Here is an 11,118-nt window from a genome sequence, read left to right on the forward strand (position 1 = left end):
GAGCTGGAGAACGTGCTGCTCAAGGTCTCGGGCCTCCGGCTGCTGTGCGGGCGCGGCCTGGAGGAGCTCATCGACCTCGCGGGCGGCCTGCGGCACGAGATCCTGCAGAGCCACGGCCAAGACGCTGAATTATCAGGGACACTTTCACTTGTTTTGACACAGTGCTGTCAAAGAATAAAGGATACTGTTCCGAATTTGGCGTCAAACCACAAAGACATCCACAGCAGAGTTTCTCGGGTTGGAAAAGTCATTGATAAGAATTTTTATTCTGGCGTTAGCAGTGTGGGACTAGACGGCTGCTGGCAGGCAGATAGCCAAAGGCTTCTCAATGAGATGATGGTGGAACACTTCTTCTGACAAGGAATGCTGGACGTAGCTGAGGAGCTCTGCCAGGAATCTGGTCTTTCTGTAGACCCAAGTCAGAAAGAACCATTTGTGGAGTTAAATCGAATATACGAGGCATTAAAGGTCAAGAGTTCCGAGACCTGCTCTGGAGTGGGCGGTATCAAACCGAGAAATGCTTACAGCCCAAAACAGCTCCTTGGAGTTCAAACTACACAGACTGTATTTTATTAGCTTGTTAATGGGTGGAGCTACAAATCAGCGAGAGGCATTACAATATGCTAAAAATTTTCAGCCTTTTGCCCTAAATCATCAAAAAGACATTCAGGTTTTAATGGGAAGCCTCCTGTACCTAAGACAGGGAATTGAGAACTCCCCATATGTTCACTTGCTCAACGCAAACCAGTGGGCCGATATCTGTGACATCTTTACACGAGATGCTTGTGCCCTCCTGGGGCTCTCTGTGGAATCTCCTCTCAGTGTCAGTTTCTCAGCAGGTTGTGTGGCACTGCCAGCTTTAATTAACATCCAAGCTGTGATTGAACAGAGACAGTGCACTGGACTCTGGAACCAGACAGATGAATTACCTGTTGAAGTTGACCTTGGTAAAAAGTGCTGGTATCACTCTATATCTGCCTGCCCCATTCTTCGTCAGCAAACGACAGACAATCCCCCTAAGAAATTTCTCGTGGTCACATTATATCAAGAGATGCCCTGAATAAAATGTTTAATGGTAGCAAATTAAAATGTCCATATTGTCCAATGGAACAAAGTCCAGGAGATGCCAAACAGATATTTTTCTGAAGAAGTCACTTTAGTTTGCAATATGTAAGTGAAACTGAATTGTGGACGCCTTTCAGAAGAGAACGTTCTATTTAATGCAGCTAACCAAGGACTCCCTGTTCCTATAAGCTAATGTTCCAGAAACTTTGCCAGCACGTAGTGTACACACGCGAGGGGAGTGCTCCAGATGGATACTGTCATAGAACTTTATTATATTCTTGGTTTTCATTTCTGGTCAAGTAAATACACCAACAGCTGTCATTCAATCCAAGTTTTTGTACTTAATTATATGGTGATTTTTTTACTTTTTAAGAGCAGAAACAGAAATTGACCTCCCTGCCATGTGTTTAATATTTTTCCTGGCTTTTGCTTTCATCATTTTCTTGACAAGTGTAAGCCTTGAGAGTGTTTATGAAAAAGTTTTATTTCCTGTCATGTATACATAATTAAATGAAAATTCTCCAGAAAAAGTTTGATAATTGAATTGTGCTTATAAAACTAATTTGCAGTTTTATTTGCTTGGGGAAGAAAGCTGTGATAGAGTGAGAATTTGCTTTTTAATGTTTTCCTCTACTCCAACTCTAAGTAGCCAGCACGCCTGCCTTTTAGCCCTGCTTGTAGCACCAATGTCATCAGTTAGCAGGCTGGTGTTAGAAGTCTTCTGCTAGAATATAGTGGAAGGAGTACTATTTTTTTTTTCTTTTGCTTTCCTTGCCAAGAGGTGCTTGTTTTAAAACTGTGTTCAATAAAATGAAATTCTGAAGCTAGACGTGTTCCCAAATTGATATTTGCTCTCTTGATCTTGGTAGTCCTATTATATCATTGCAGACACAGTATTGTGCATGTGTGTATCTGTGTGCACCAGCATCAAACAGTGTATAGAGAAGAAGTATGTTCCAGTCCTAAAATGCAGTTACCAGACCCATCACTTTAAATCCTTAAGGGTAGAAGCTAGCAGATTTTCTGTAGTGCAGAATATGTTTATTGCTGTTTTTGTGTTTGAATAGTACACTGTTTGATGCCTCTCTTCCGCAAAGTGTATCATCTCATTGACTGTGAATCTGTATATTATGCTAATGGATACAGATGATGATCTTTTCTCTTATGAGATCTCTTCGTTTAATGCACTGTCCAGAAATAGCCGTGCGTAGAGTCTTTGTATGATGAGCTACATGGAAAAGACTTCTGTGAACATAATTCTGATTTAAACCTATGAAGTTCCTTCATTATGAGAAGAATGTTATGTGGAAATCACCGAATATTTTGCCACTTTATTTCATCTGACATGGACCTACACGTCAGTAGGAATACGTCCATGAGAAAATGAAAAAAAGAAGAAGAAAACACAGAAGCAAAGGGAAACATAGCACTTCACGTTAAAATTCAGACGGGCTTGGATTGGGGGCTGGACAACAGATCTGGTGCTGAGCTCACTGGAAACTGGGAACATTTGCAGCAGCTCACCAGGCTGGGCAGTTTATTACCTGGGAGATGTTTACCTGGGAGAACTGGGTTCATTTGTGAAGGGAAAGGGTACTGCAAAGCAGACCTGTGCTGTGACTGTGTGGCTACACGGATGCCTTCTGTGTGCTGCTGTGTGGGCTAGCTAGGGGTTGTGATGGACCTGGCTGGGAGTACTGGCCTTGTCCGGCTTCAGTCTGGTCCCCCTGGGACTCATGCCCCATGCTTCTGCCTCATTATCGGAATTCTCCATCAAGTCCCCCCTCTCTACTAAAGCAGCGAAGGAAGAAAGCAGACAGCTCCTTGGGTCAGAAAAGAGAAGGCAGAGAGTTCTAGGCAGCACTCCAGTGAGGGTGTGGACTGGCACATTTTACATACATACACACACGTGTCCTTTGAATTAAAACCCTAGAGTGTCATTTTTTTTAAATCTTTTTCTCCCTAGGCCAAGTTCAACTTTATTCACAACTAATTCTTGCCTTTCCACCCAACACCTACACAATATTGAGGCTTCATATGAGGTTTGAACGATACAGATGTGCTCTAGAGACTGGTGGTCTACATGTTTGGTGGCCAGACATTTCATGCCTTGGCTCTGACCATTTTTAAGGACAAAAGCCAGAGCTCTGCTCTGTTCGTCTCAGTGTTGGGAGTACCAGAGACAGTTTTTTTGTGCAGCTCCTGAAAATGTTAAAAAGAGCAGGCTTTACAACTTTCTGTATTAGGTCTCTGTAGTCCCACTGGGCAGGGTGAGGGCAAAAAATCTGAAGTTCTGTTGATCTGACAGCTTAACATGAAAATTATGACTCATGACCTTTAAGTGCATGGCCTGGAAATTTACTGAGACTAAGTGTGGAGAGGTGGATTTGAAGAGGCCAGACCTTAACCAAAGATGCCGAAGCACCACATTCTTCCTGCTCTAGAAACACCTACACAGATGGTGTTGCAACCCTGTCATCACTGATGCTCTGTGTGTGTCAGCAGTGCAGAGGGTGAATTTTCCACTTTGATTTTCCTTCGGGACATAGCGAGGGAAAGAGTTTTGTTTTCGAGACGTTTCTGCTGCAGTTTGAAGTCCCAGTGGGCATGTGCTTCTTTTGCTTTGCTTCCACAGGGCCAAAAGTGGCTGGACTTGGCTCTCAGCACGTGCTTTGCTCCTCGTTGTGGGGAAGGACCAGTTCTCACGGTGGCAGCCACCCCGCCTTCTCCAGCGAGGCAGACGTGGTGGATCGCAAGGATTCCGATTCCACGCCTGGTGTTCCCCCAGGAAGGGGTAGGAGCGGGTGGGTGGGGCTGGGAGGAAGCCGAAGAACATGGGCGCGTGAGTGCGTGCATGTGTCCAAAGCTCGCCATCGCTCCCCGTACCTGGCGAGAAGCAGGTGCTGGGGTCGCTTGATCCTGACTGCAGTGTGCATGGATTTCTTCGCTCTGTGTTTTCTGAACTAACGCTAAAAGGATTCATTAAACCATCTTGTTCAGATGGCTCAGGATTGTTTTTCTTTTGCTTACCCTATGCTCTTGGGTTCAACAGTATTTCTATAATTATGTATCAAGAATAGTGTTGCACTGTAATCTATCATATAGAGCTATCTGTATGGAAGATTTTGATCAGTTTTTTAAGAAATGTATCCTGTTTTCAAGGCACAATAAAGTTGCATCTTATAGACTATAGGCAATAAAGCTAACAATAAACCTTATTTAACACAAACCATATTCATATTCTCTGTTCATTTGGTTTTGGAAAAAAGTCTAGCATAGTTTCAGGGATTTCATTTTAACTTTTAAAATTCTGGTATACTTAATTTATAAATATTGGACTGATTATAATAGAGTTTTGGAAAACTATAAGAAATGTTTTGTTAATGTGTGTATTCCTATGTAAAACACATGGCTTCTCCTGTGTATATTTTTTAAAATTAAAGAAATGCACTTTTTTTTTTAATTTGATAAAGTATGCTTTTGTCAACCAAGGTGGAAGCACTTACTTTTTGTATCTAATTGATTCCTCCAAAATTTAGAAACTATCCATTAGTATTCTTATTTTTAGGACAATATGATTATTTCAGTAAATCAGATAAAATTATACATTGTATAAAATTGAAAACATTGGTTATGTTACCAAGGTTTTGATTAGTATGTCATATTAAGAATTAACAAAAAATGGCTTGCTTCAAAGTTCCCAGTCTTACAAGTGAATAAATAATATTTGTCAGTTTCTGGCAGGCCCAAGGACCTTAGATAAAGCTTGCCTTGGTTTGGCTTCCTAGCTTCAAGAGGTTTTTAAACCTGCAACTCGTATGTAATCAATATAGAGAGAAAAAAAATTATCTTTCTAAAGAAAAACTGTAATATACTTGTAATCAGATTGTAGTTCTGTATTTTAATTTAAACTCTTGTTATCTACCTGTAGATTGAATGAGGTACTGAATTCTCTTAATTTCCTGCAATATTTCTCTACAACTCTTCAAATAAAAACCAAAGCTGCTCTGTTCCTAAAGCCTTGTAAGTTGAAACTAGATAAGTTTTAAGAACCAAGTTTCGTTTCTGATGTATAAGCCATACAAAAATTCATCAAACCACCTGATGTCATGACCAGAGACATTCAAAGTACAAATCAGTAAAAGAGGTTTTGTCACACTTTGGACCAAAACTCCATATCTTAATAAGACTCTTACCCTGTTTAATGTTACTTTTTTACTTGACAAGATAATCATGTAACTGAAATTTTATAGTTATTCACTTGCTGGTAACTTAACAGAATCTAACCTAAGAAATACTTTAGTACCCTAAGAAAATGTCTCTGATGTTGCTTATACCACATGCTATACCTTAATAAATTCTTTTGGGAAAGTTGAGACCCATACAAAAAAGACCACATAATTACTAGTCTTACCTAATTCCCTGTGGTCATTTAATGTGTTAATTAGGCTGTCTTTAAGCCTACGTCATGACTCAAAACTATTATAAGAACTAGAATAGTCGTATTATTAATAATTTTACTTTGTATTTTTCTTTTTAAACTTTGTATCTGATATTTGTTAAATTTTCTTAGAAGTGCAACTTCTAACAAAATAATGCTGGCCCAGTCCTTTGATATGACAGCAAAAGATTATGAAACAGACAAAATTCAATCTAATAGTGGATTCCAGGTAGACTTATCCTGACAGTCTCTTTTCAAATTTTCCTTGCTGATCAATGTGGCTAAAAGGGTTTTTAACAGTGACTACTAGTCACTACTCCATCTGAAGTGGGATGAGACCTGCAAAGGGACAGGTCCATCTCAGCACTGAGGGACATCAAAACCTAACTACAGGTTGATTGACCAGTAATGCTTTTGGAGAAAGATCCTGAATAAAAGAGGGAAATGTGAAAATTGTCAGAATCAAAATGAAGTCACTAGTGCTTAAAAAAAATCTGACAAATGGAGTTGGGGAAGGCAATGAAAAGAGAATTTTCATGCTGAGAACAAAATTATCACAAAAGACTGCAAAAATCATAACATTGCAAAAAAGGCCAGCCATCACAATCTTATACAAAAAATACTTCTACAAGTACACCTGCCCAGCAATTGCCTAACTTTGAACTGAAATAACACTTGTTATTGATATCCGCAGCCAAAGATAATTATTTCAAAAGCAATTTTGTAATACTCATTTTTTTCTTTACAAATTTTTGACTTCTTTGCCTCCCTGAATATAAACATAGTTTTCTATGACACATGTATCCATTGTTATGCTGTATTTCTGGATAAATAGCTTTTTTTTTAAAGAACCTCTCTTTCTGTTTGTTATTTTGATTGACATTAATTATTATTTTTATTAGTAGTATTTACTACAGAAGTCCTGCCTGCATTATAGTGTTGTGAAAACTTAAGGTGTTAACAAATATAAAGATACATTGCTCATTTAAAAGATAAGCTATAAGCAGATCTATATTTGAATTCTGATGGCAACAATTTCTATTGTTGAAGCCTTGGAAATGTTATTTAAATTTCCCTAATATCATTTTTCTTATTCATTAAATGGGATAATAATTTCTTCACATAATTATAGAAAATTTAAAGTAGTTATTGTATGTAAGGTGCTTTATATGTTGTCTATAATAAAAATATCTATTATAGAATATTACACAGATAAAAAGCAGTCGTATTGCTTTTTTATGTAAAACATTGCAATTGGTTAAATTTGTATTCAATATCACCCCCACTGACACTTTGATGTACTTTCTCCCATTAGCATTTTCTTCTTTAACCCATTACTAGATTTTTCCCAATAGTTCTTCTTTTCTCTTAATTTTGTAAAACAATGCATCTTCTAGGTTATTATACAAAAATATTAATATAATTTTGTTTAGGAGGCTGAGCATGTTAGCTGGCTTGTACACAGTGTCAGTTATCATGGTCTTCTTATTCCGATGAAAAAATACAGAAGTCAGCTCATCATTCCATTCTCTTTATCAATGTATTGTAAGTGGGTCTCAGGGGAAACACTAAGGAAATGTATGCCCTATTTTTCTGTGTGTGTTCCAAGGTGAATTATAACCATTTTTCCAGTAAGAATAATCACATAGTTTTATGTATTTTTACAAATGTCTCAACAAAATGTGAACCCAATTAAAGTCAATTATGTTTTCTAAGTAATGAACCTTAGAGTAGAAAATGTATCATAAGGTAAAAAAAAATGCACTTTTAGCCAAAATTATTCAATTGCAAATTTTTGCGTTTAGAGATATGCTTTCATTGTCAAAGATTTTCTCAGAAATTCTGTATGCCTTTATACGTTCTTAAATAATATCAAACTGAAAAAATGTTTAAACCTTTCTTGATGCTTTTGACTGTTAAACTAGTAATCTCTGCTACATCATTTTTCTGCCTCAGTTACTCTTGAGACATTTTTTTAACTTTTAAATTTTCTTATTTTGAAATTGTGGGGTACAGTTCAGGGTTGGTTACACAAATATTCATCATGCAGGTACCCTTGTTGGTGAGCTGTGTCTTCCTCTCCCCAGGCTGGTTTCGACTACTTTCACTCCCACCTCCCCACCCGCTCCTTAGGTATTAACAAGGACCTCTTTTGTTGCTATTTGTGTGTGTATGTGGTTTCTGATGGTTGCTTGCTTGTTAGTGTATTTGTTTTTGTTTGTTTGTTTCCCTTGTATTCTTCTGTATTGTTAATTGATTTTTTTGTATATACGAGTGTGAAACTGTACTTCTCTTTGAGATATCTCAGCATTTTCAGAAATTAAAAAGATGATGATTATATCTCAGAAGAGGCTCTTCAGTAGTTATATGTTACTAAGTAAATAGCTATTGTCCTGGTTATGAGGAACTATAAAAATTGTTCCTCTCTTTTTAATATATGACTTAAATTCTCAGCAACACCACATCTCAACAGAATTCAAATCTGCCTGTCCCAGAATCTTTTATGTTGGTATCTGGATTCCCAGGGTTGAAGATTCTGCAAACCCTAAGGATTTCACAGCACAGGGAATAACTAACAAGCCAAACAAATGAAATAGGCTATAGATAAATTGGAGATAATTATTCAGATGGAGAAAAAAATTAGAGGCTGGAGTAATCTGGTTTAAAATGTAATTAGTCATCATTTTTTTAAGTAATAATGAGAGATTTAAATTCTTTTTTTAAACATTTTTTATTTTAAAATTGTGGGGTACTATTAAGGGTTAGGTATACAAATATGCATTGTTCAGACACCCTTGTTGATAAGGGGTGTCCCCCTGTCCCCAGACAGATATTGACTACCATTCATCCCACCACCCTTGCCCTCCCTGTCCCCCCCATAGTTTCCCACCACTGTCAATCCTTTTCTTATAGTATTATGATAGATGTACAAAGTCCACTTATGAGTGAGAACGTGTGATACTCAGATCTTTGTTTCTGTGAGGGATCACTCAGTATTATAGACTCTAGTTCCATCCAGGTTGCTGCGAAATTCATGATTTTGTTATTTTTTATGGCTGCATAGTATTCCATCATGTATATGTACCACATCTTTTAAATCCAGTCCTCTTTTGATGGACAGCATGGTTGGTTCCAGGTTCTTGCTATTGTGAACAATGATGTGATAAACATATGTGTGCAGGTATCTTTTTTATGAAGTGATTTGAGTTCTTTAGGGTATATTCCCAGTAAGGGGATTATGGGGTCATATGGGAGGTCGATATTTAGAGCTTTTAGGAATCACCACACTGCTTTCCCCAGAGGCTGCACTAGTTTAAACTCCCACCAACAGTGTAGAAGTGTTCCTTGTTCACCACATCCTCTCCAGCATCTGTTATTTTAATTAGTCATGACTTTTATTCTCTAGATGCTAAAGTAAAACATGGAACATATGACATATAAATATTCATATATATACATTTGCATAATAAAGCACAAATTTCCTTTCATATTTATATTTCTGTTGTATGTATCTTTCATTTGTCCCTTCAAATCCATTCTCTACCCTTCTAACATCCTTTTTGCATCCAGGATGCTCATCTGTATTAACTGCATCAGTGGGCTCTTTGCTGGCTATTTAATGGGTTTAGTGAATGATTATCACTGGCAAGGAGGAGAGGGAGGGCAGAGAGTTTCCTCCCAGGCTCCCTACCCACAGAGATGGCACAGCAGGTTGAAACCTGGCATTCAGCTGACCGTCTTTCAAAGTTCTCTTGTGCTCATAACCTTTCCTTCTTGTGCTTGTAGGGATAGAGGTGATAACAGCTCTTAGAAGTTATTAGTCTTCTTATTGAAGTGGCTTTCAATGTAGGCTAGAGATGATGGTGTGAAATTGGATTTTCAGAAGAGCAGAAACCAGATTGCAGTGCATAAATGTCAGAGATAAGATGGAAGCACTTACCCACATATACCACAGAACCTAGATGGTAATCAAGTATTTTGTTATGTAGATAGTTGTGGCAATGTCTCACAGATTTGGTGGCTCCTAAGTAATGAATTATGTAGGAAACCAAACAAGGTGCTTTTTTTCTTATAAAGAGGAAATATTTCATTTGTATGTGAAGGTAAACTAGTTCAATCTGTACTAGTAAGGAAATACAAGCTATACAATTCTCCCAATTATGCTAAGCTAATTCATTGTCACTGAAACCATAAGTCAAAAAGGAGGCTTAGACCTTTAGAGGAAAATCCCTGAAACTTAGCCAAGGTGGATACATTCATGTGTTGCCTAGCAACAGAGAAACCTTCTGAGAAATGCATCGTTAAGTGATTTCATCATTGTGCAAACATAGTAGACATTGTGCAAACATAATACTTACACAAACCCAGATGGCAGAGCCTACTGCATACTTAGGCTGTATGATATAGCCTTTTGCTCCCAGATTACAAACCTTTAGAGTATGTTACTATACTGAATACTGTAGGTAATTGCAACACAATGGTATTTATGAGTCTTAACATATGTAAACACAAATGTACTGTAAAAATACAGTATAAAATATAAAAGATGGCACACCTATATAGGGAACTTATCATGAATAGAGTTTGCAGGACTGGAAATTGCTCTGGGTGAGTTAGTCGGTGAGTGTTGTGTGAACATGAACACCTAGGATATTACTGTACACTACTGTAGATGTTACAAACACTGGATGCTTAGGATACACTAAATTTAGTTTAAAGGTTTTTCTTTAATAATAAATTAACCTTAGCTTACTTTAACTTTTTTACTTTATAAACCTTAATGTTTTTAAAAACTTTTTGTCTCTTTTGCAGTAACACTTATCTTAAAACACAAGCACATTGTACAGTTGTACAAAAATATTTTTTCTTTATATCCTTATTCTATAAACTTTGCTCTATTAAATATATATATTTATTCTTTAAATTATTTTGTTAAAAATTAAATGCAAAACATGCACATTAGCCTACGCCTATACAGGGTAAGGATCTTCCACCTCCGTATCTTATCCTACTCTAAGATCTTCAGGGACATTAACACACATGGAGCTGTCATTTTCTTTGATAATAATGCCTTCTGAAATATCTCTGAAGGACCTTCCTTGAGTGTGTTTTCCTGTTAATTTTTTTAATAAGTAAGGCATATACTCTAAAAAAATAGAAAGGTATAGTAAAGTAAATATATAAACCAGCAATGTTGTTTATTATAATTATCAAATATTATGTATTGTACACAATTTATGTGATATACATTCATATGACTGGCATTGCAGGTGTTTACACCAGCATCAACTCACCACAAACCTGGGTAATGCATTGTGCTAAGACATTACAATGACTATGATGTCACTAGGCAATATGAATCTTTCATTTCCATGAAAATCTTGTGGGACTGCCATCGTTTAAGTGATTTGTGTTTGACCAAAACATCATTATGGGCACATGGCTGCACTTGTATCTTTTTCCAAGCATTTTTATGGTTGACTTGCAGCTGTTTACTAGGGTAAATCTACACTGGAAAAAGAGAAATAACCAGACCTTCTGGGGTTTGTTGAAAACTAAGTCTGAACTGACACATCTCTGTACGTGGAAAAACACCACTGAGGTACATTCTC

The 11,118-nt window shown here is 37.2% G+C and overlaps 1 pseudogene; it reads left to right on the forward strand.

Annotated features, from left to right (window-relative positions):
- LOC103271742 overlaps positions 1–1,146 on the forward strand; it is a 5,117-nt pseudogene extending 3,971 nt beyond the window's left edge.
- The last annotated feature ends 9,972 nt before the right edge of the window (positions 1,147–11,118 follow it).

This window comes from Carlito syrichta, unplaced genomic scaffold (assembly GCF_000164805.1).
Source record: "Carlito syrichta isolate Samal-C Ts95f unplaced genomic scaffold, Tarsius_syrichta-2.0.1 Scaffold311869, whole genome shotgun sequence".
NCBI lineage: Eukaryota > Metazoa > Chordata > Mammalia > Primates > Tarsiidae > Carlito > Carlito syrichta.